Source organism: Oncorhynchus gorbuscha, linkage group LG17 (genome assembly GCF_021184085.1).
Source record: "Oncorhynchus gorbuscha isolate QuinsamMale2020 ecotype Even-year linkage group LG17, OgorEven_v1.0, whole genome shotgun sequence".
Lineage (NCBI taxonomy): Eukaryota > Metazoa > Chordata > Actinopteri > Salmoniformes > Salmonidae > Oncorhynchus > Oncorhynchus gorbuscha.
In genome coordinates, this window is record NC_060189.1 from 10,815,790 (window position 1) to 10,841,469 (window position 25,680).

The window sequence follows — 25,680 nt, forward strand, 5'->3', positions numbered from 1 at the left end:
GATGTGTTTTTATTACACAACAGTATAGTCACCGCAGCCTCGTACAAGGTCATGGATACGTGGGGACTGTGAATATGACATTTTTCCACCCATGCTGTTTCACAGATCATAATGATGTCCAACCACTGGTTTTTAATTACACTAAGCTAGAATGAAGGACTTTGTTTTTTTCCTGTTCAGGTGAACAACAATTAGAAGGAGAAAATAAATAGTGCCCTTCCCTACTCTGCTTTGACCTCTGTTTGAAACTCATGTTTGAAACCCACGTTTGAAGCCCTTACATGAAAATGACTCATAAAAATAAAAACTCCCGATACACAATTTTTGATATACATCATGTCTAGTCTACATATCCAACTGATAATTCCTGTTGGCTGAAAAGTAGGATGTACTGCTGAAATAAGTCTATATTAAATGCAGACGGAAGGCGAAACACTTTCCACAGATAAAATACTTGATCCACTTTATTTCCTGGTTAAGTTACAGTCACAACAACTGGACCTTAATTAGAACAAGGTTTCGCCATCTGGTGCTTTTGGTTAATAAATACCCAATCAAATGCTTGTGGTGGTCAATACTTGAGCCAAGACTATGGGCAGTGGGAGGAGTCAAATAGCACTTTGTGGTTAGGTACATTGTGATTGGCCCTATTGTCACATGATTACAGTGAGACACAGATGTACTTTGGCCTCTGCTGTGTGATGAAAGTTGATTATATAAGTCTAATGGAGATGACAGTGTTGGGGAAGTTACTCTGAAAATCTAGTTTACCAAGCTACCAACTACCTCACACTGGGAGAAGTTAAGCTACTGGGAGAAGTTAAATCTAATTAAATCAAGCTTTATTTATACAGCAAATTTCAGACATGGAATGCAACTCAATGTGCTTTACAGGAAGAAGAAATATATATATACATTTACAGCCCAACAAACATAAGATAAAAAAAAAAATTAAATGACACTGAAGCTACCATTAAGAAGCGTATAGTTTACTTAACTAAAGTTACTTTGAAAAGGTAGTTCACCACATCCAAGCTACTGTGTGATAAATTATCATATCTACATATGAAATGTCATAGACTACATATTGCAAGAATAGATCCCTCTGGTGTCAGATGTTAACGTAATGTGCGTCAATCTAAGTAACATAGTTTTAAAAATATTATATATTTCTAATATAACTAATATATTTCTTTCTTTCATAAGCTAAATTATCCATAGTGTAACCATCTTAAAACAATTCCAATTCCATATATCAAATTCGAACAATATTGATATCAATATCGACAATATATATATATATATATATATGTATGTGTGTATATATATATATTTTAAAAAAACGTTATTGTTCAGCAAAATCCACAATCCACACACTCATGAACCATATGTCAGATTCACTCCAGATCTTGTATTTAGAATCATGTACAATGTAGAAAATAGTAAAAAACTCTTGAATGAGTAAACTTTTGCCTGGTACTGTGTGTGTGTGTATGTATATATATATATATATATATGTATGTGTGTGTGTGTGTGTGTGTGTGTGTGTGTGTGTGTGTGTGTGTGTGTGTGTGTGTGTGTGTGTGTGTGTGTGTGTGTGTGTGTGTGTGTGTGTGTGTGTGTGTGTGTGTGTGTGTGTGTGTGTGTGTGTGTGTGTGTTTTATTGTCACATACACCAAATATGTGCAGTGAAATGTGTTGTTTTACAGGGTCAGCCATATTATTACGGTGCCACTGGAGCAAATTAGGAGTAAGTGCCTTGCTCAAGGGCACATCAACAGGTATTCAAACCAGTGACCTTCCGTTTACTGGCCTGACAGACTAACCTCTAGGCTACATGCTGCCCTGTACTGCAAAAACTTGCTGTGAGATATTAGCCAGTACAGGGGGACATTATACATAGGGACCTAAGGGACCCTATTTATGAAAACAGCCTGTTCCTCTTCCCAAAAGCCCAATACAAATATTTGTATTCTTTCATAAAATAAATTGTTTTATTATATGATATACCATATTGTACATTGACAGGCCAAATACAGTCAAGTTTTTTCTGCAAAGTTTTCTGAAACGGCTGACTTCCTTAGGCTACATTCCCTTTACTCTTCTGACATTGTTTTTTAGGTCATTGCAATGTGCGGAAGCCTAAGCTCTAATATTCAGAGGCTCAAGTCATTTTTTCTCTGAATTCGACGTGTTTCGTTCTGTATCCATGGGCGAGACTTGAGGAGAGGCGGGACTGTACAGCGGGGAAGGGCGTTCTTGCTGAGGTCAGACCCAGGCTCGTCACACAAGGGGTGGGTCTTCCGGCGCAAAGGAAAACCCACCTTTTTCATTGTTAGGGACAAGGTGGAATGTGTTGGTTTGATCCTACAGCTCAGGCGGGGAATAGAGGGAAGAAACAACGAACGCCGTTAAGTAGGAAAAAAAAGCCTTCTGCCGCTGGTGTACCAGAAATCTGTGAAATAACTTGTCTTTGGTTCAAATCTAGTAATCTAATCGGCACTAAGCGAATGAATTTGGGGACTATCGCAGATTCTTTCATCGCAAGGTAGGTGAACTAGCTATTGTAAAACCTCACATATTGCTACATGGAAACATTTAACTGTGCTAGGATGCTGTAACTTCCTGAGTTCGACACGGGCAGACTCCGAACTGCGGCAAGTTTTGACCCCTCCTCCCCCTGCACTTCTGCTGGCGCAGCCAAAAGGAAGCCTCCACGAAACACCAGACTGCGGTTAAAAACCTGGGCCACGTTCAGTAGGAAAACGGGGTGGGATGTTGCAGAAATAAATATAACGACGAAATAGAACTGACGTGATTCCATTATTAATCAAGTCAGACATGTTTTGTCCAGTGGTACATATTTCCATAGCCAGGTATTTGCCTATTACTGTCTGAACTTTCTACAACGTTGTGTCCTGCTGAGCGGCCAGGTGGTTAAATTGTGTAAAAGTTTGAAGTTTTCCTCTTTCGTAGCTCGCTTGTTGACCGTTTCATAATATTACGAGTTGCTAGGCTACTTTTGGGTTCAGTGGCGACGTAACTTTACCGCTATCAGGATGTGATGTTGGGGGTTTCTGAACAGGACATTTTTATGTTTTCCTCGAGAACAATGTATCCGGATCGAACGAATTCTTGAAATGAATTCGCAACACTATTAACCACTCACCTTAACACAAATCGAAAAAGTCCACTTTTTTTCTTAGTCAACTACACAGTCCACTGTCACCTTAAATATTTAGTAGCCTAAAGTAGGCCGCTTTTTTTTTAACAGGTCAACTGTCAAGGTAAATAACGATTGCAATGTTCTGAGTAAGATGGCAGTAAAAACCCTTTATATTGATACTTGACAGATAATATTTTAGCTGGCTCCCAAGTAGTCTGTGTTGACACAGCCATGGGTAATGTTCTTCAACTGGATGTCTATGGATAAATCATCAAATGCATTTAGGTCCATGCTGAAATTGTGAAGACAGCAGGGAAATATCAGCCTGATACAATTGGAGATGGTCTTGATCGTTGGCAATATTTTTTGCAAAGATCCACTTGACATGGGAAGGGAGTTTCCCCAAAGATAGCTATTTTTAATTTCACTGCAATATGGGAATTGGGCAGTGATACAGAACTCTGCACGTCTCATCAAAGTGAACACCTAATGGCTGAGAATCCTTTTAACACAGTACATTTAGATGGTCAAGAATTGATTTGCCCTCATGTTGGTGCGAGCAGGCTAGGTAGTGCTAGGTATCTACAGCCAATCCAGTAGGGTCTGGAAATTACAGTGAGCTTTGGTTGGTCGATAGAAACGTGATGTCGCAGAGTATTTGCATAAAGATCAGCTTTCCCCAATTTTGGTCCCACTCTATTCACGCTCCCCCACCCATGTTTGCGTCACCCAATGGTCCCCCGCCCACTTTGCTTCAGATGTTGGCTCCGTTGTTTCATTGCCCCAATGTTCTAGGTGGATTTCCGGTAAAACAGCTGAGATCCACAAATCACGTTGGGGGTGACGAAACAACCATTGGGCGTGAGCATGGGTGAGAGAAGTGAACAGGGTGGCACCAAAATTGGGGAAAGCTGAACTTTATACAAATACTCTGTGACATTGCCTTGCTATTGACCAATCAGAGCTCACTGTAGTTTCCAACCCATACTAGATTAGCTGTTGATACCTAGCACTGCCTAACTTGCTTGCTAGCGCAAACATGAGGGCAACGCAAGTGTGGCTTTCCGAATTCACGCATGAAAGGGATCTCGGATATAAGAGGGGGGTGTGTGTGTGTAATGGCAGGGGTGTGTGACTCGGATACCTGTGGAAGTTTGTTGCTGTATGTGTACATGGACCACATACATAGTCCACATATAACGAGTGTCAAAGCAATGAGATGTAATGCTGAGTCTGAACATCACATTTTATTGGTCACATGCTTGGTAAACAACGGGTGTAGACTAACAGTGAAATGCTGACTTACGGGCCCTTCCCAACAATACAGAGAGAGAAATAGAAAGATAACCGCCTGGTATAGAGGGATGGCAGGTAGCGCATCCCCAGTGACATACTGAGCCGTAGGCACTACCTTCTATAGCGCCTTGCTGTCGGATGCCAAGCAGTTGCAATACCAAGCGGTGACCCAGCAAGTCAAAATGCTCTCAATGGTGCAGCTGTAGGACTTTTGGGGGGGGGTTTGAGGGCCCATGCCAAATCTTTTCAGCCTCCTGAAGAGGCGTTGTCGTGCCTTCTTCATGACTGTGTTGGTGTGTGTGGGTGAACGGGAGCAATGCTCCTTCAGCAGCAGTAGTAGTAGCAGCAGTGGGGTGTAGTAGTCTGGCAGGTTGGACCGTGGGATATAAATGGAGCTAGGGAGAAAGATAGAGAGGGGATCTGTTTCAGACATGAAGGCAAATCACTGCTGGCTTTCCAGTAAGTCCCAGAGCCAGCTACTAACTCTGCTACTGCTTCCACCCCTTCTGATGGTGGAAACACAAGTACAAGATAGTTAGACTGCGAGAGGCACAGATGCATGCATTGGAGATTCACTATTTGTGCATACAGGGGAATAATCTATCCATTTCTGCCTTAGTAGGATTCAGAAGTACATGGTCATTAATATTGTCAACACAAGCTGCTTCCAGCCAAGGAAAAGGCCATTTTACGCCATCGTGCCAAACCATTGAGAGGTTACAATGCCAATCAAAGCAAAGCTCCACACTTGAATTGCAATCCCTTCATATTCTGTCTGTGCGAACATTGGCCAAGTGGATGTGTTGGCCCAGTGGAGAGTACAAAAACTAAAATGCTGTCCTATTCCACCTCCTATTTGGCCACTTCGTGCTAGTCTACTGTAGCAAACTTTACCTTCAACTTTGGCTGGTCACTTGGTAGGTCTCTGGTGTTTTTCCTTTGGGGTTATGTCACTCTTTATTGCTTGATAGTGTACATTACGTTGTCTGAAGACTATTTTCAGAGGATTGGAATTGGAAGCCTTCACGGGTCCAAAAAGTTGGACCCGTTCAGAAATGGATGTGGTGCTTTCCCATCCGCAGTTAACCGGCGCTGAAGAAGTGAGAGGAAGAGGAAGTAAAGAGCAGTGACGCTCTAACAGGGGCCGCACTTTGTGTGTCGGCTACTGTGTGCGAGTGACACGAGCAGGGAGCGAGAGGCCGCAACCAACCAAGCCGACTTGTGCTACAGTAGACTAATATCTGCCATAGCTAGGCTTTTTATTATTCAATATGAGTACTAGTACCCGTCTTGACTGCATCAAACCGCGAGAAGCTAACTAGCTAGGCTAATTGAGGTCGCATGCTCTTTCTGGTCTTACACAGTTACGTTATAATGTGAATGGAGTTGTTTGTAACAGTCTACTTGTTGGCTCTCGGTCGTTGTACCCTGTCCTTCTCGTTTAACTGTTAATTCCGTCTTCCATTGATTAGATATCTCCTAACTTTTGCCCCACACGGAGGCCCTTTGACTGTAACCTATTGCCGCTTTGATGACTTATGATTGGCCGACAACAAGCTACAATTATTATTTTTTATTTATTTGACCTTTATTTAACCAGGCAAGTCAGTTAAAAGAACACATTCTTATTTTCAATGACGGCCTGGGAACACTGGGTTAACTGCCTGTTCAGGAGCAGAATGACAGATTTGTACCGTGTCAGCTCGGGGGTTTGAACTCGTAACCTTCCGGTTACTAGTCCAACGCTCTAACCACTAGGCTACGCTGCCGCCCCAAGTGCCCCTCGTAAAAATGGCTCTCTCGCTCTCCCCCGCAGCAGTCATGTTTGGATCTACAGTATATAGGTCCTTCCAGACGAGTCAGTTAAAATTACACATACCCGTGACAATCATATCAGATCCGACCTGCTCGGTCCCAAATCGGATCTCGTTGTATCTGGGTACAGGTGGATCTGTGAAAACCTCTAATTGGAATCGTGTAGACAATGTAGGAGTGCCTGTGAACTTAGCCATTCCAAATGGACTTTTTATGATCAAGAGTGAAAGCAAGCAAAGGCGCAGAGTTTGTTCAGTCGCCAAAGTAATAATCCCCCCCCCCTCTTTTTACGACCTGAGTTTACACATGATTCATTTTCCACTTGAAGGAAGCATGCAATGAAATGGCATCTGCTGCCTTTGGCTGAAACCAACGTGTAATCATTATGGGTGTCCAATAAGTGTAAATATCAGAGTTACTAGCTGGACCTGAGGATTACAGAGTGGCTAAATGACCAGTCTGGAGATTAAATGGAAGATGGTTTTTAAACTACCGGGCAGGTCAAGTGTTCCGGTGTTGGTGTATTTCATAGAACTGTAACGGTCTATAGCCCTAGATTATATATGTCTGAACATACTTATTCTTCCGGGATAGCAAAGTCAACGATGTAGAGAATGATTTTCCAGGTTTCTTTAATAAGGACCTTGTTGAAATAGCGCAGATGATTTCGTTTAGTGAAGCACACAGCCCGCGTTTATTGTGATAATGAAATAATGGTCTGAGTATCCGGGACAGTGTCTCGTGTTGATGCTACGCAGGCCAGATGGACACTGCTGCCTGAGCGCCGGCAAAAGGTACGTACGATATGAGAGTTCTAAATGCTTCTATGGAGTCCGCTAACACTAGCTTTGCCTTTTTGAGGTGTGTTTATTGGTGTTTTTTCCCCCCAATGCTGCCTTTAAGACCCTGCAAAGTGGTAGTGGTCCTCAAACCTTTCCCCCCCAGCCACGCGTTTATCAGTGGTGGGTGGTGGGTGGTTGGTGGGTGGTGGGTGACGGTCTTGTCTCTGTGATTTCAGCTGGAGTTCAAACCAATTGTCTGCTGTCTGTACTTTCTTGCAGCACCACTGATCTGATCTCAGTAAAGCGTTCCCAGTTCACACTGTTCGTGCTGTTCACTCACTCATTAAAGAACGGCCTTTGACCTACAGGAGGAGATCTGTTGTCACTCCAAAGACGTCAGCTAGGGCAAAACCAGGCTATATTTATCCCGTACAGAGCAACATTATATTCCTGTGTAGGGCAGGGTGCCTTTGGCAATGGCAAGAATTATTTAGAATTATTTTTTCTTACTATGCGTTCTTTTACCAAACAAACCTGGTTTTGTGTTATTTTAATGTTAAATTCCATTTCCACTACAACACAATGAACTAGCCTTTGGCCACTGAAACCCTAGCCCACATCCGTGGAATCTGGAGCGTCCATAGAGTCGTGCAAAAGACTTCAGGCATCAGGTATTTGTTCCCTTTCTCCAGGTGCACAGGAGTCATTTGAAGGGGACACAATTAAGCTATGGCTTAATAAATCTCTACTGTCACTGTTGTTATGCTGTAAGCATGGGTGGGCGTCTCCAGTAGAGCAGGCCACTGTATGGTAAAGCCCGGGGGTAACTTGAGTTCCGCTTGGTGTTTGTCTGTGCATGTTTGGGGTTGGGTATGCCACAAGCAGACGGATAGTGTGTGTTGGCAGGAAGATGACGGTACAGTTGAAGGGTCCAACATGATTGGGTCTTGGGTGGCTTTGCGTTGATCCTTTTTACCAGTGACTCGTTTTGGCCTCGTTAGTGTCAAAAGGGTGCAAAATGGGCAGCTCATTGTTGGATGCTTCGATTGGATCTGGCAATCGGAACCAAGAGTGGCGTTTCCTTGGTGGTCTTTTTTGTTGGAGCATGTGGCTATGTGATGGCAGCCTTCATGTTATCAATGGGATGTGCCTCAGATCGTCCCTTAGGATACTGTCAGTACGTAATGTCTCAAAGGCTATATTTTTCTGTACCCAATTGTAATTGTAATAGTAAATATTTTCTTGTTCTTGTAGGTGATGAGCAGTGGGCTGGCTGGCTCAGCTAAATTAACTTGTAGCATTAGCTGGATGTTGATACATTTACCTACACCTCTTTCTGAGGGGAAAGATATAAACACACTTGAGATAAAATTCCGGAGCCATTAATCATTTCATTTGTGTGAACTTTGTAGCCTTTGTTTCCAGACCTCAAGACAGTGCACTTGGGAAAGCCTCTCCATGGCTGCCACGTTTGTATTGTGAGTTGATATGAGCTTGGAGGCTTTCGACAGATCCGTTAAAGAGTGTTAGAGGCTAGCATAGGAGGTGTGCCGGTGAAGGAATGTGTTGGAATATGAGCAATTGGTCAGAACAGGGACCATAAAAAAGACCATTCTGAATGATTTACCCATATGGTCCACTATCTCTAAACCTATTGTCGCTTGCTCTTGTCTCTACCTCACTTGTCTCATACTGTTTAATATATATTTATATTTAGAACATTCAGGTTTGTAATGCAAGCTTTATTAAGTCCTCCATGTTGGGCAGCACAAATAGGCTACAGAGGTGATTTAAACACATTGCTTCAGATTAGTGGTCGACCGATTAATCGGCATGGCCGATTTAATTAGGGACGATTTTCAAGTTTTCAAAACAATCGGTAATCTGCATTTTTGGACGCCCATTGCATTCCACGAGGTAACTGTGTGGCAGGCTGACCACCTGTTACGTGAGTGCAGCAAGGAGTCAAAGTAAGTGGCTAGCTAGCATTAAACTGGTGATATTACTAGGTTAACTAGCTTGTCCTGCAGTGCCTGTTAATTTATCATCGACTCAGTCTACTTCGCAAAACGGGGGATGATTTAACAAAAGCTCATTTGCAAAAAAAAGCACAATTGTTGAACAAATGTAACTAACCATAAACATCAATGCCTTTCTTAAAATCAATACACAGAAGTATATATTTTTTTAAACCTGAATATTTAGTTAAAAGAAATTCATGTTAACAAGCAATATTAATTAAAGAGATTGTCATTTCTCTTGCGTTCATTGCAGGCTGTCAGGGTATATGCAACAGTTTGGGCCGCCTGGCTTGTTGATAACTAATTTGCCAGAATTTTACATAATCATGACATAACATTGAAGGTTGTGCAATGTAACAGCAATATTTTGACTTAGGGTTGCCGCCCGATCAATAAAATACGTAACGGTTCTGTATTTCACTGAAAGAATAAATGTTTTCTTTTCGAAATGATAGTTTCCGGATTTGACCATATTAATGACCATGGCTCGTATTTCTGTGTTATTGTATTAAGTCTATGATTTGATAGAGCGGTCTACCCGTGCGATGGTAGGTGGCAGCAGGGACGTAAGCATTCATTCAAACAGCACTTTCCTGCATTTGCTAGTAGCTCTTTGCTGTGCTTTAAGCATTGCTCTGTTTATGACTTCAAGACAACTCCCGAGATTAGGCTGGCAATACTATATTGCCCATAAGAACATTCAATAGTCAAAGGTATATGAAATACAGATGGTATAGAGAGAAATAGTCCTATAATTCCTATAACTACAACCTAAAACCTCTTACCTTGGAATATTGAAGACTGATGTTAAAAGGAACCTCCAGCTTTCATATGTTCTCATGTTCTGAGCAAGGAACTTAAACGTTAGCTCTTTTTACATGGCAAATATTGCATTTTTACTTCCCCAACACTTTGTTTTTGCATTATTTAAACCAAATTGAACAGGTTTCATTATTTATTTGAGACTGAATTGATTTTATTAATGTATTAAAATAAGTGTTCATTCAGTATTGTTGTAATTGTCATTATTACAAATATATATATTTTTAAATTTATATATATATATATATATTTAAAAAATCCGATACCAGTTAGTATCTGATTTTTTTTTTGTGCCCTCCAGTAATCAGCAATGGCGTTGAAAAATCATAGTCGGTCGACCTGTTAGTGATTCATATCGTATCTAACCGAATTGTTTCAAACTATGTTTCAGAGATGAGTATCGAATCGTCTTGAAAAGGAAAGATGCACATCCCTACTGCTGAGCCATCCTCCATTTCCTTGTCTCTGAAACGGAGACTGATTTTGTCATTGCTGCAACACCAGAATATTAAAATGTTCCTGCTTAGTTGCATGATGACCTGTATTAGTTTGATATTTTTCTGTTTTTCTGCAGAGCCATCATAACATCCTGGTATGCATGATTCTTTGGACTGTGATTGGACCATAGAAAAGAAAGTATTTTGTTAACTTCTCTTTCTCCTAGTCACCCACTAGAGAAAGCCAACATGATCATTATTGTACTCATGCCAATAATTGTGTTGGTGGCAAAGTGTTGTAGGCGATAAGTTCTCTCATGTTTAATCAGTTGCCCCTCGCCACTTTGGGTCAACATTTGGTTGGCACAAAGAAGCAGCTACTCCATGTTTTGAGTACTTTCTCCCACGGTAATGGACTGACTTGGATGGTTATCATGGACGTCCAGGCCCTGTTGTGACTTTGAACTCAGAAGGGTCCTGTTCAGATACAGTAGGCTACACTGTGCCTATACAAAAAGGCTTCTCAAGAATGGCCCACGAAATGCAATCCTTTGAATAAAAGAAAAGGAGGTAAATGCTCAAAAATCATGTAGAGTCACTGCGGTTGAACTGGGACAGAGGGATGGAAGGGGAAGTTAACAGGGAGAAAAAAGTTATGAGATTTCTCCTTAATTCCTCAGCTACAGTTCTTTTGTGTGTCCCTTGAATCTTCTGGACAGGCCAATATTTCTCATCATGGGCTCCCAACGATTCTCATCTACGGCTTCTCGACGAGTCCCTCGGCTGTTCTCACATGAGTCCTCCCTCCTCTACGGCCCGCTGTTCTCACATGAGTCCTCTACGGCCCGCTGTTCTCACATGAGTCCTCCCTCCTCTCCGGCCCAGTTCCAGGGGTTCATAGGGTCCTCTCCAGCCCAGTTCCAGGGATCCATAGGGTCCTCTCCAGCCCAGTTCCAGGGGTCCATAGGGTCCTCTCCAGCCCAGTTCCAGGGGTCCATAGGGTCCTCTCCAGCCCTGTTCCAGGGGTCCATAGGGTCCTCTCCAGCCCAGTTCCAGGGGTCCATAGGGTCCTCTCCAGCCCAGTTCCAGGGGTTCATGGGGTCCTCTCCAGCCCAGTTCCAGGGGTTCATGGGGTCCTCTCCAGCCCTGTTCCAGGGGTTCATGGGGTCCTCTCCAGCCCTGTTCCAGGGGTCCATGGGGTCCTCTCCAGCCCAGTTCCAGGGGTCCATGGGGTCCTCTCCAGCCCAGTTCCAGGGGTCCATGGGGTCCTCTCCAGCCCAGTTCCAGGGGTCCATGGGGTCCTCTCCAGCCCAGTTCCAGGGGTCCATGGGGTCCTCTCCAGCCCAGTTCCAGGGGTCCATAGGGTCCTCTCCAGCCCAGTTCCAGGGGTCCATAGGGTCCAGCCCAGTTTCAGGGGTCCATAGGGTCCTCTCCAGCCCAGTTTCCAGGGCCCAGTTCCAGGGGTCCATAGGGTCCTCTCCAGCCCAGTTCCAGGGGTCCATAGGGTCCTCTCCAGCCCAGTTCCAGGGGTCCATAGGGTCCTCTCCAGCCCAGTTCCAGGGGTCCATAGGGTCCTCTCCAGCCCAGTTCCAGGGGTCCATAGGGTCCTCTCCAGCCCAGTTCCAGGGGTCCATAGGGTCCTCTCCAGCCCAGTTCCAGGGGTCCATAGGGTCCTCTCCAGCCCAGTTCCAGGGGTCCATAGGGTCCTCTCCAGCCCAGTTCCAGGGGTTCATAGGGTCCTTTCCAGCCCAGTTCCTGGGGTATTTTTGGAAGTTAATGAAAAGATAGCTGAAGTGCTTACCCTTAAAAGGGATATCAGGGTGGAAACTTGTGTTGTGTTTAACATTGTGTGTGGTACCAGTGTTGAAAACACTGGAATGTTGTGCGTTAGTGGGCTGGAAAGAGTGGGAGTGGGGGGGGGCACGTCCGGGAAAAGGGATAAATATTTGTCATTTTTCAGAATCCATTCCTGTGTGGTTCAAGGTGCATTCTTCATGTGGGAAAATGACTAGTGAGGAAGGTGAACATCGGACTCTAATTCGCAGGATATCTTATCTATCCACAGCAAATTCTTATTACAGGACTGTACCTGTCTACATTACATAACCTGTTTTTGAACGATCGTCTCAGATGACTTCATGTACCACACACACGCTGGTACTTTGCACAATAGGCCTATCTCTGAAGTCAAAGGTGTCTCAAAATCCTCTAACTTTTACCCCTGAGTATTCCATTTAAAATCCAGTCAATTCAGAAAAGTAAACCAAATTCCAATTCCACATTTTCCTCATTGAAAAGCATTGAAAAATAATTGGAGTTGAAGTTTCATTGTACTTCCTGAATCGAAATGGAGCTGACATGCATTTTATAGCCATTTCTACTCGGACTGTTGTACTACTTTGAGTATTGTAATGGGTCTTTCAACTCCTGTACCATGGTAGTTCAGCTAGACACATTTTCCTAAGCATCTTTTTCTTCACTCGCAGGATTTAAGATGGGCCTCTTATTTTCTGTTGCTTTTTCGGTCGAGACGGTCCTCTGTTTTTAGTTCTCTAGGCCTGTGGTTGGCAGATGGCCGGCTGGTCCAGCCTGGCCTCGCCAGCATACCACAAGCTACAGGAGTTCATCCCAGGGGCTCTTGTTGACATTTGGTCTCCCAGAGCGATAGCTTGCTGCTGTTCTAGGAACTCTGAGATGAGAAGACGTTGACAGCAAATGTGTGGTTGGCAGACTTTGCCAGAGGTGTCTCTCGTACACTTCAAAGTGTGTGAGGGGAAGGATGGATGATAATGAATAGGGAGAGACATGGGTAAAACGTGTGTGAGGGGAGGATGGATGATGATGAATAGGGAGAGACATGGGTAAAACGTGTGTGAGGGGAGGATGGATGATGAATAGGGAGAGACATGGGTAAAAAGTGTGTGAGAGGAGGATGGATGATGAATAGGGAAAGACATGGGTAAAACGTGTGTGAGGGGAGGATGGATGATGATGAATAGGGAGAGACGTGGGTAAAAAGTGTGTGAGGGGAGGATGGATGATGATGAATAGGGAGAGACGTGGGTAAAACGTGTGTGAGGGGAGGATGGATGATGATGAATAGGGAGAGACGTGGGTAAAAATGAGGGGAGGATGGATGATGATGATGAATAGGGAGAGACATGGGTAAAACGTGTGTGAGGGGAGGATGGATGATGATGAATAGGGAGAGACATGGGTAAAACGTGTGTGAGGGGAGGATGGATGATGATGAATAGGGAGAGACATGGGTAAAACGTGTGTGAGGGGAGGATGGATGATGATGAATAGGGAGAGACGTGGGTAAAACGTGTGTGAGGGGAGGATGGATGATAATGAATAGGGAGAGACATGGGTAAAACGTGTGTGAGGGGATGGATGATGATGAATAGGGAGAGACGTGGGTAAAACGTGTGTGAGGGGAGGATGGATGATAATGAATAGGGAGAGACATGGGTAAAACGTGTGTGAGGGGAGGATGGATGATGATGAATAGGGAGAGACATGGGTAAAACGTGTGTGAGGGGAGGATGGATGATGATGAATAGGGAGAGACATGGGTAAAACGTGTGTGAGGGGAGGATGGATGATGATGAATAGGGAGAGACATGGGTAAAAAGTGTGTGAGGGGAGGATGGATGATGATGAATAGGGAGAGACATGGGTAAAACGTGTGTGAGGGGAGGATGGATGATGAATAGGGAGAGACATGGGTAAAACGTGTGTGAGGGGAGGATGGATGATGATGAATAGGGAGAGACGTGGGTAAAACGTGTGTGAGGGGAGGATGGATGATGATGAATAGGGAGAGACATGGGTAAAACGTGTGTGAGGGGAGGATGGATGATGAATAGGGAGAGACGTGGGTAAAACGTGTGTGAGGGGAGGATGGATGATGATGAATAGGGAGAGACGTGGGTAAAACGTGTGTGAGGGGAGGATGGATGATGATGAATAGGGAGAGACATGGGTAAAACGTGTGTGAGGGGAGGATGGATGATGATGAATAGGGAGAGACGTGGGTAAAACGTGGATGATGAATAGGAGGAGGTAAAATGGATGATGATGATGAATAGGGAGAGACGTGGGTAAAACGTGTGTGAGGGGAGGATGGATTGATGAATAGGGAGAGACGTGGGTAAAAAGTGTTATTTTTCTGTTCTTGGCAGTTCTTAACTCGTAACTAGCCTTGCTGCTATGTTTTGTTTTACTTCTTAACCAGAGAGAAAGAGCGAGTGTTGGAGTGCGAAAGAGAGGGTATGGGGGAGGAACCGCAGGCTGCTTGTTAAACATGACCTCTAGAAGGATCGGGAGCTGTGATTAGCGTATTTGGTGTCAGTGAGAGGGCATCTAGGCAACAACCTGGAGCACCTAGCAACCAAAGCCACCTCATTTGTTCAGAGAGTGACAGCCCTGCCTGCTGTAGCCAATTATGCCATAAGAAATATAATCTAGTAATTTATTTTTGAAGTAAGCCAACATAAGCACCAGGCATAAGACTACTGTAACTTAACTGTCCTGGGCCAGTATCCACAAAGCATCTCAGCAGGAGTGCTTATCTTGGATCTGTCCATATAATCTTATTAATCTAATAGGTTAAACTGATCCTTGATCAGCACTCCTACTCTGAGACTTTGTGAATACAGGCCCTGATCTTACACTAGGAGTGTGAACATTTTAAACGGTCAAATATTTGACTGAAATTGGGACGTTAAAGCTTAAGAAAAAATCCCTAACCAAATGTTTTAATATATATTTTTTATCACAGTGCAGTTATCACAAAACTACCCCTAGAAGGAACTGATCATCATAAAGGGAAAATGTAAATTGAACAAATACCCAACGCAACAATGCTGTAACGTTAGGAGGAGATATGGATCTTTCATATGATTTGTCACAGATGTAAAGCACTCCACCTCATCGTAGTTCAGTTTGAAAAATTGAGCTGAAAGGCAAGCTGTCAAACTGCCGTTAATAAGTGACAAGTGGCACGCTGTTTATCAGTGCCGTGCCCCAACATCCTTAACTAGCTAGCTAAAATTCCATCCCTGTGTTTATCAGTAACACAGGCTACAACAAGCTAAATCAGTTGATTTACATCACTAGCGACCACTATACTTGCACATAATTTGTGCAGGAGTCAGGCCTGGATTTTTGTGATGTTAGGGGTAAGGCCATTTGGTCCCAATCTGGTGAGGTGCCCAATCTGCCAGCGCACCGAGCCATTTAAATAGCCAATTTAAAAAAACACTAGTCATTCTGTTAAGACATGTATGTAAATGTACATAAATAATTAGCTGACCTTTTTATTGTTCTTTTGTTTTTTCCTCTTATGTTTGTTGTGTAGTAAATGTTTTTATTTTCATAGTTTAATGTTTTTTTCCTGTGAAGCACATTGCGCTGCAATCCATGTCTGAAATGTGCTGTATAAATTAAGCTTGATTTGACTTCAGTGTAGGTGATGGCCTGTGTGTATTGGCTACATTCGGTCATACGCTGACAGGAGGGAGGAGCCAAACCGCACCACAACATCACCCACCTTGCAATCTGAGCGGAGGCGGTCAACATTGAAACTATTTTACCATCAACGCAATTGTTTAAAATCTGGATGTTTTTATTTATTTATGATGCATGTCTTACCATGTTCCGACCATAGGATTGTTTTCTAAGCACTTCCTCATATGCCATTGAAACCAGCATTTCTCTCATGTTAACTTAATTTAGTTTTACAGCAGACAAAGACACAATCCTACTCATATTAACAACCCATGCGGTGTGCTTTGGAGAACAGTGTTTTCCCGCTAATTGCAATATGGAACATTCCTGCTTATAGCCTTACTGCAGTGTGCACATTGCCGGGCTTATAATGTGAAGAAATGGCCTTAATAGTTTATCAACACTTTAAGCTAAACTTACTGATCTGTTGCATCAGCCTCATTGCTTTTATTAAACAGTGTTTTGATTTACTGTGGTTGTATTAATTTGGTTGTATTAATCTATCGCCCCACAACTGTCCCAGAGTCTGTTTTTGGAAGATTTATTTCTGGCACAGAATGACAAGCTGACCAATAGAATAGGTCAACTTTTGTAAAATTGGGGAAAGTAGAGTGACTTAGGCTAGTGCTTTTGCTGTTCGTTACTCATCTTGTTGTCTGACAAAGTAAATGTGGACAGTTCTACCATCTCCAATATGCACCTTTGAATTCAACGTGCTCTGTTGCATCCCTGATGTCCGTCTTCACTAGTTGCCTACTTCGAAGTTGGGATTCCTGTGAAAAGGGCACGAACACGTGACTGTCATTGGCTAATAAGAATTGCGATATCTGAGAGAGCCATGTGAGTGAGGGGTGCTTTGGAGCAGGGCCATTTGGCAGCCTGGAGTAGGGAATTACAATTATTATATTCAGGCATGTTTTGTTGTTGATGTGGGCATTACATCCACACTCTAGGGGGCATCGACTGCCATGGCAATTCGAGGCCTGGCAGATGTAGAATAATTTTTAAAACGTTTTTACAGATTTCTCAGTCTATTTCTGCCCCAGTGCCTTTGTTTCGTAGAGCGAGTCAGGTCTGGGGCGTGGAAGACCATGTTTCATAGAGCGAGTCATGTACAAGACGGGGGCGCGGGAGACCATGTTTCATAGAGCGAGTCATGTACGAGACGGGGGCGCGGGAGACCATGTTTCATAGAGCGAGTCATGTACGAGACGGGAGAGACCATGTTTCATAGAGCGAGTCATGTACGAGACTGGAGAGACCATGTTTCATAGAGCGGGAGAGACCATGTTTCATAGAGCGAGTCATGTACGAGACGGGAGAGACCATGTTTCATAGAGCGAGTCATGTACGAGACTGGAGAGACCATGTTTCATAGAGCGAGTCATGTACGAGACGGGAGAGACCATGTTTCATAGAGCGAGTCATGTATGAGACGGGGGAGACCATGTTTCATAGAGCGAGTCATGTACGAGACGGGAGAGACCATGTTTCATAGAGCGAGTCATGTACGAGACTGGGAGAGACCATGTTTCATAGAGCGAGTCATGTACGAGACTGGGGAGACCATGTTTCATAGAGCGAGTCATGTACGAGACTGGGGAGACCATGTTTCATAGAGCGAGTCATGTACGAGACTGGGGAGACCATGTTTCATAGAGCGAGTCATGTACGAGACGGAGACCATGTTTCATAGAGCGAGTCATGTACGAGACGGGGGAGACCATGTTTCATAGAGCGAGTCATGTACGAGACGGGAGAGACCATGTTTCATAGAGCGAGTCATGTACGAGACGGGAGAGACCATGTTTCATAGAGCGAGTCATGTACGAGACTGGAGAGACCATGTTTCATCGACCGAGTCATGTACGAGACGGGCGCAGGAGACCGTGCTGGCGAATAGATTTAGAATTTTGGAATATTGATAAACTGCAGTTGGGACGTCAAGTGTGCATCGTCTCAATGCTAATTTTAGCCAAAACACTTGCAAACTAGAGTGATCACTATCGAACACAACAAGAAGTGGCCACTCGATAAAGGACTTTAGGAGCCAGTTGTTCAGCAATGTGAGAGAACTTAATTCTCCCCTTAGTGGTCATACACAGTAGGACCATACTCTGCATTGTGATTTTTAAAGGAAAACTTTTTTTTTTTTTTTTTATGGTTTGGAAAATTGTCCATTTTTCACATCCCTATCTTACAGCCACTCTCCCTCTGGTCCTCTCTGTTTTCAGCCCGAAGAGAGAGGGGGAGGGAGAGACCTGCTGGACTACATGTGAATGAGTCCTCACTGAGTGATGTCACTCGGACCCTGAGATAACAGTCTTGGCCTCTGTCTAGCCTTGATATCCATGAGTGGGAGTTTAATGACCCGTTGGCTCACATTGCTGTGGCAACCACCAGGCATGTTTTAAACATCCCGCTCTGGCCCCCTCTCTCGGTGTCTGACGGCTGACTATAACGCATGCGTGTGAAAGAGAGCGCGCGCTCCTGGATGGCTGCTTAGCCTTTCTGAATGACAGATAGCTCGCCTCCTCTCTGGTCTGCCCCCAAAGATAGAGGGAGAGAACAAGAGGAAAGGGAGGGAGAATGGGGACGAAGAGGAGGGTGAGAAAGAGAGCGGGATGACGGACACCTGTATCAACATCTCTGCTGATTCAACATACACCTTGTGTATTCTGCTATTCTAACTCTCCACTGTTAAGTTGAGTCCCCGACTGAGTTCCTAAAAATACATTCATTTTTTTTTTTTTTTAAATGCCCGAGGTCTGGACCTTGGTGTTCTCATGTGTAGTTATGGCCCTGCAGGCAGGTACTGTGGTCTGTGTGCTGGTTGCCTGGAAGTGAGTGTGGGGCAGTAAGTAACAACATTGAGAAAGCACAATTCCATGGTAACAGAGTGATGCTGAGACACAAACCAATGATTGCTAAGTTAAACAAAGCATACAACTTTATGCACAAGGACTACTTTTAACAATTTCCCCTGAAAAAGAAAGAAAGGAAGGAAGGAAGGAAGGAAGTGTGTTTTAAACAATCCCCTTAACATTCCTATGGTCAAAACACTGTAAGACATGCCTCATAAATAAATAAAAACATCCAGATTTTAAACAATTGCGTTTATGGTTACAAAAATGTACAAAAACACATTTACTTGAACAGAGCATATGCAATGTTTGGTAACAGAATGAAGGCACCAACAGCACCAAACTTTACGTCTGCACTTGTTCTTCAAGTAGATGTGTTTTTGTAGAATCTTTGGTGGAAATGTACCCTTGGCATTGGTATTTGTTTGATATGTACAGTACCAGTCCTAGGTTTGGACACACCTACTCATTCAAGGGTTTTTCTGTACTTTTACTATTTTATTCATTGTAGAATTATAGTGAAGACATCAAAACTATGAAATAATGCATATGGAATCATGTAGAAACCAAAAGTGTTAAACTGTTGGAAAAGCATTCCAGGTGAAGCTGGATGAGAGAATAACACGAGTGCAGAGCTGTCATCAAGGCAAAGTAGGCTACTTTGAAGAATATCAAATATTAAATGTATTTAGATTATTTTGACGTCTTCACTATTATTCTACAATGTAGAACGTAGTAAAAATAAAGAAAAACCCTTGAATGAGTAGGTGTCCAAACGTTTGACTGATTTTTCACTTTAAACATGTACAGTATCACTCCATTACCATGGAATTGCCCGCAGCATCTTCAAAGATTGAATATGATCTTCCCTCTTTCTTCCTGTCATTCGTAATACTCCCACTCCAAAACCACACATTTTTATTCTAGTCTGGATGTGAATGGTCTAAAACTAGCTTTGAGTGATTGTGTCAATTATGTTTACTGTTGCCTCTGGCCATGGTTCTGTAATTCTATGTGGATAATTACTATGGCCCTATATTTCTGTCGATCCTTCTGCACTGTACTGTAGAGCATACATGTGGAATCACTGCTCCCCCCTGCCATCTCTCTCTCCTCTCCTACCTCCTAAGCCTAGGATCTAAACAGGCGGCTTTCAAAACAAAATTCCTTCTGGATTATTTTTCTTGTGATCAGAAAATATACATGTTCTCTGGGTGATGAATGTTTAGACGCTATGCTTCCCTTTCCTCCCCCCTCTAGAGTCTACTCTATTTTCTTCTGATGCAAACAAAAAAGTGACAACTATTTTACTTTCCATAATCATATGTGCTAACATGTCTGGATGGAAGCTTTCGTCAGTGTTATTTTTCTGCCCGATCCATCACAAACTCCATCAGCTCTTTGAAAAGGGGCAGTGCGCGAGTGGGTTGGGTGTCTCTCTCTCTCGCCCGCCCCCAACCAGCCGGTTGCTTTTGGAACTCCTCATGCTAGCAGTCTCGTGACGCAAAATAGCTGTAAAAATAGAAATGTTTGAAGAATTTTGAAGCCTCGTTTCAAGTCGCTAGGTCCCGTCTGACTGCTGTATCCAGGCGCTGGGAAGATAGAAATAGGGCCGTCCTCACTGTTTGATCCGTTCTCTCTAACCTCTCTGGTTGGAGTGCCGTGTTGTCTTTGGCCTGGTCTAGCGAAGGAGTCTGCTGAGGAGACACACACACGGCCCATGTGTGAGGCATCATCGTCCTGCCATCTGGAAGGCCCTCATGCAGCCTCATTTATACCCATCCTTCCCTTATTTTTCCATGCCCATCGGTAGGTCACTCACCCACATCACGGCACATATGCTGTTTTATGGTTCCATGTTAAGCTTCCAATGTCCTACTTAACCCAGAGTTGAGTGTGAAATCTCTGTTTTATAGGGCTGGTTGCCCGGATACAGATTAAGCATTTATCCTAGACTAAAAAGGACATTTAACTGGAGAATCCCATCGAGTTGCGAGAGCGATTGTGTGTTTTCTTCAGTCGTCTTGCTAGTAGGTTTGAAATGCTTACTAATCACCGTTTTCCCTGTATAGTAGGCAACTTTCAACCTGTCACAAGGTGATTTATTCTGTCGTTATGTAAGCATTTCGTTACATGTATATCATGTCCCATACGACTAATAAAACTTGGAACCTTTTATTGGACCTGCATACAGCCATAATAGGATAAGTAAGGCACTTCCTTGTCTGGCGTTCCTGCCTGCCTCGGTGACATGGGCCTTCCTTTGTCCTGAGTAATAAGGCTACAGGAAGACCTGGCTACTGCGGCAGCACGCTCCACAGGAATCCTTAACACTCCTAGACCTGACTAGCTCATTTGTGTTCTGGAATACTCTGCATTTTTTTTTTTATGATCCAACATTCTGGCCTTTTTAATGATTTTCTTCTCGTGTGTCTGGATATATTTGTCTAGCTAAGCTGGCCCTCCTCCACTTTGCTGTGAACTGAACAATGCCCTGTCATGCTTCTACACGTTGGGTTCAGTTACTTGATTGAGCCACAGTTTGCTCTTTCTCATTTTCTGACTGGCATGCAGCTTCACTCAGCATCCTCGGGTCCTTCCCTCCCCACTGACAGACAGCAGCCATTTTACTGTGTTGGTGCTCTTGATGACTTTGATAAACATGGCTCTAAGTGCCAGATGTGAGTTTTCCCCTCCCTGGTCAAACAAGGGCACAACAGTGACTGTGGTGGTGCCAAGGGCCAATAAAATCCTTCGCCCACCCACTTGGACCGACCAACTCATTGTAATTCTCCCTTTTTCACAATCTGCCTTCATTTCCCTTTCTCCTTCCCTCATGCTGGTCTGAGGATGGGTGTGGATAGGTGGGCCCCAGCGTCGGCCATGAAGAATGCAGTTAAAGTCCTGTTTTATCTGCTCTCCCTCCGAGCTGGAGGTCTGAGAAGCATCTGGCCCCTCCGACATGCCAAACACAAAAGACCTGAATGGGCAGCAGACCTTATAAGGAAGCAATACGAATCAATTCAAGTCCAAGAAATACCTTTTTTTTTTACCCAAGTGAGTCACCTTATTGTGTGGGTTGGCCTGGGGAATGTTCTGTAACTATTTTAAAATGACGAGGAGCAGAAATAGTAGGAAGTATTAGTATTACTGCTTTTTGTGATAACGATGACAATTGTCAAGTAACTGTACATCGTTTTGCTGCTTTTACTCCCTTCCATTCTGGGGTGTACAGTGTAGAACGAAAGCCGGTTGAAAAAGGGGGGAAAAAAGACTTCTAGGCATACTTCAGGATTTTGGCAATGAGATCCATACTGGACGCAGATATAACATGGTACCCACAAGTTCATCTGACTCTGGGGAAGTAGATACAATCCTGAAGTGTCCCTTAAAGATGTCCTCCTGCTATTTTTGAGCTTTTACTTTTGAAAAGCAATATCCCAAGTATAAAAAAATAATAAAATACAATAAAGTACACACACTAAAGGGTCAAAAGCATATGCTTTGAGGAACTGCAAACTTCAAGGGGTGAGTCTAATGGGAATCCGTGATGTCCCCGCCCCCGCCCTTGCTTCAGGAAGAATAGAGGAACAATGAAGAACAAAAGAGGAAAGCCTCCCCATTTGTGCTTTGTCATGACTGACTTAAAAAAAAATGTAAAGCGGGTGTTAAATGAGGTGAAAAGGAGACTGGAGTGCTGTCTGGTTGTTTGGGCTTATGTTGGTTTTAAACTTAGTGATATCGAGCAGAGTGAGGCGGTGTGCTTGAACTGTTGCAAAAACTATAACAACCACTTGCAGTAACACAAGCAACTTATTCTACCATTTGAAATACAGACATGTAAATACAGCATGATGAATGCATGGTGAATAAAAAATTAAGCATAGGCCAACAAGTGTCATGATGAGCGAAGCCCATGCAACAGTCCATTACAGAATCGTTTGCACACACAACTCCCTATGCAACACACTCACAGACGGAATTAAATAACATGGACCTAAATTCAAGTTTGATTTATTTCATTTAACCAGGTAGGCAAGTTGAGAACAAGTTCTCATTTACAATTGCGACCTGGCCAAGATAAAGCGAAGCAGTTTGACACGTACAACAATGCAGAGTTACACATGGAGTAAAACAAACACAGTCAATAATACAGTAGAAAAATGAGTCTATATACAACGTGAGCAAATGAGGTGAGATTAGTTGAACAAAGTAGGTTCCAAATATGCTCCCCTTTCCACCACACTGTCTGTGTAAAGGGACCGTTTCAGGTCATCAGTGATTTGCACGCTGAGAAACTTTTCACCCTCTCCACTGGGGCCCCATTGATGTGGATGTGGGCATGCTGTCTCCTGTAGTCCACGATTGGCTCTTTCACTTTGTTGACGTTGAGTGAGAGGTTATTTTGTTGGGACCACTACTCCAAGGCACTCACCACCTCCCTGTAGACTGTCTTCGTTGTTTGTAATTAGGCCTACCACTGTTGTCAGCAAACTTGATGATTAAGTTGGAGACGTGCGTGGCACCACAGTCATGGGTGAACAAGGAGTATAGGAGGGGACTGAGCACGCACCCTTGTGGGTCCCCCATGTTGAGATCAGCGTTGGGGAGGTGTTGCTTATCTTCCTCTTGGGGTCATCCCATCAGGAAGTCCTGGACCCAGTTGCACAGCGAGATGTTCAGGGCCTGAGCTTAGTGATGAGCTTGGAGGGCACTATGGTGTTGAAGGCTGAGCTGTAGTCAATGAACATCATTCCTTCATAGGTATTTCTCTTGTCCAGGTGGGATTGTGCAATGGTGATTGCGTCGTCCGTGGATCTGTTGGGGCTGTATGAAAATTGTAGTGGGTCTAGGGTGTCGGGTAAGGTGGTAGTATGGTCCTTTTAATTAGCCTCTCAAAGCACTTCAAGGTTACAAAAGTGAATGCTATGGGGCGATAGTCATTTAGTTCAGTAACCTTCGCTTTCTTGGTTACAGGAATGATGGTAGACACCTTGATGCAAGTGGGGACAACCGACTGGGATAGTGGGAGATTTTAATGTCCTCAAACACTCCAGCCAGCTGGTCTGCGCATGCTCTGAGGACACTGCTTGGGATGCTGTCTGGCCTGGCAGCCAGAAGGTGTTTAGATTGTCTGTCTGGAAGTGAGGCGTCAATTTCCACGAAGTGGCTGGCTTTCCCTTTGTATTCTGTCTACAGTCCCTACAAGTTGTTCAGGTTTTGAGTGAAATAAAGGATTTTACGGGCTCCTTCTGGTGGGGCGTATGGCTGCTCTATCAACACGATACAACATTCCTGTGCACCATCCCTATCTGATGGAATGTGAATACGAGTGGGTGGTATGCACTTAAGGTTTGTTGTCTGAAATTGAAAAATCTATGTGGTGTTCTATTCTTTTCTTTGTTGTTTTCTGCTTCCCTCCCTTCGCCCCTTCACCCCCCTTCCCCCTCCCTTCCACCCTTCCCGGTTTCGTACCTCTCTGGGCATCCTGTTCAGCATGTTTAATTTGGGCATTCCTTTCCTTTGCTCGCAGACAAAACAATCCAAGAACTCTCAGAGCGAACCACAGCCCCCTCCTTATCCACTTCCCTGCTAATCACTCACAGGAAATGGGCTCCCATGCAAACTAGCTCCAGCGCAGAAAGAACCCTGCATGTATTTTAATGCCCTGAAATGTTGCGGTAAGGAAATTGAACGTGAGCTCTCCCCCCGCTCACTTTCTTTCTCCCTTGCTCTCTCCCTTGCTCCCTCCCTTGCTCTCTCCCTTGCTCTCTCCCTTGCTCTCTCCCTTGCTCCCTCCCTTGCTCTCTCCCTTGCTCTCTCCCTTGCTCTCTCCCTTGCTCTCTCCCTTGCTCTCTCCCTTGCTCTCTCCCTTGCTCTCTCCCTTGCTCTTTCCCTTGCTCTCTCTGTCGTTACATAGCTGTCTGGCTTTCAATCTTTTCTTTATATACATTTTCCCCCCCATTTTGTTTTGACCGATCTAGCCTTTTTCTTCATCTATTTCTATTTCTTTCATAATTGTAGCTCAAACCTCTGCTTCACAGGTTCAATCCTCTGGCTTTCTGATATCCTGTATCCTATCACTGTTACCATCACTCCATGCCAGAGGCCATCCATAACATTCCCCGACTGGCATGTAAAACGCAACTTCTGTTACATCTGTCATGGGCTGATTTAATTTGGACTCCAGAGATCTGCCCTTTACCAGTAAGAACAAGAGGGTACTAATCCAGAAAGATTTGATCACATGATATCAACAAATATGTCTCCTGGTTTAAGCTAAAACTGTTCACTGTCAGATGACCGATGAACTAGGAGAGGTCATTTTATAATGGCCACCCACAAACTACATGAGGTATATTTGTTGTTACGTGTAAATTCTTTGTGATTTGCTGCTCTGTACTCTGGAACACAGTACGACGAGATTAGAAAACAGCTCGCTGTGCCAGCTTGCTCTGAAGGAGGTAGGGGTAGCAGGGTTTGCACGTTTGGTAGTTATTGGTACCAGCCGTGACAATATTTGGGTCAAATCTCTACCCAAAGGACTCACGCCAGGTGGGTCAGAGGGTTTGGCTGGTTTGGCTGGTTTGTGTGTGTGTGTGTGTGTGTGTGTGTGTGTGTGTGTGTGTGTGTGTGTGTGTGTGTGTGTGTGTGTGTGTGTGTGTGTGTGTGAAAGACGAGGTGCTTAGAAATATACACACCGGTAGAGGGCTTTATCAGCCTGGATTTGACTTGTGTTGATAAGTTCTTCAAGGCGGCTCAATGTTGTTTATTAAAGGCCCCAAACTGGGGTGCTGCTAGCTCTGTACACCGTGCTGCTAGCTCTGTACACCGTGCTGCTAGCTCTGTACACCGTGCTGCTAGCTCTGTACACCGTGCTGCTAGTGGTCGTAGTTTAAATTGTAAACAGCATGATAATAGTCCCTGCCATTCAACTGACCTAGAGGATCCATGTCTATGAGT

General features: G+C 43.9%; 1 protein-coding gene across 2 annotated transcripts in view; it reads left to right on the forward strand.

Moving 5' to 3' along the window:
* Positions 1 to 2,298: 2,298 nt before the first annotated feature.
* LOC124002142 (leucine zipper protein 1-like) overlaps positions 2,299 to 25,680 on the forward strand; it is a 75,303-nt gene continuing 51,921 nt past the window's right edge. For both annotated transcript variants that reach the window (XM_046309450.1, XM_046309449.1), the window contains exon 1: positions 2,299 to 2,548. The gene's annotated coding sequence lies outside the window, so the exon portion shown is untranslated. The remainder of the gene's footprint in view (positions 2,549 to 25,680) is intronic.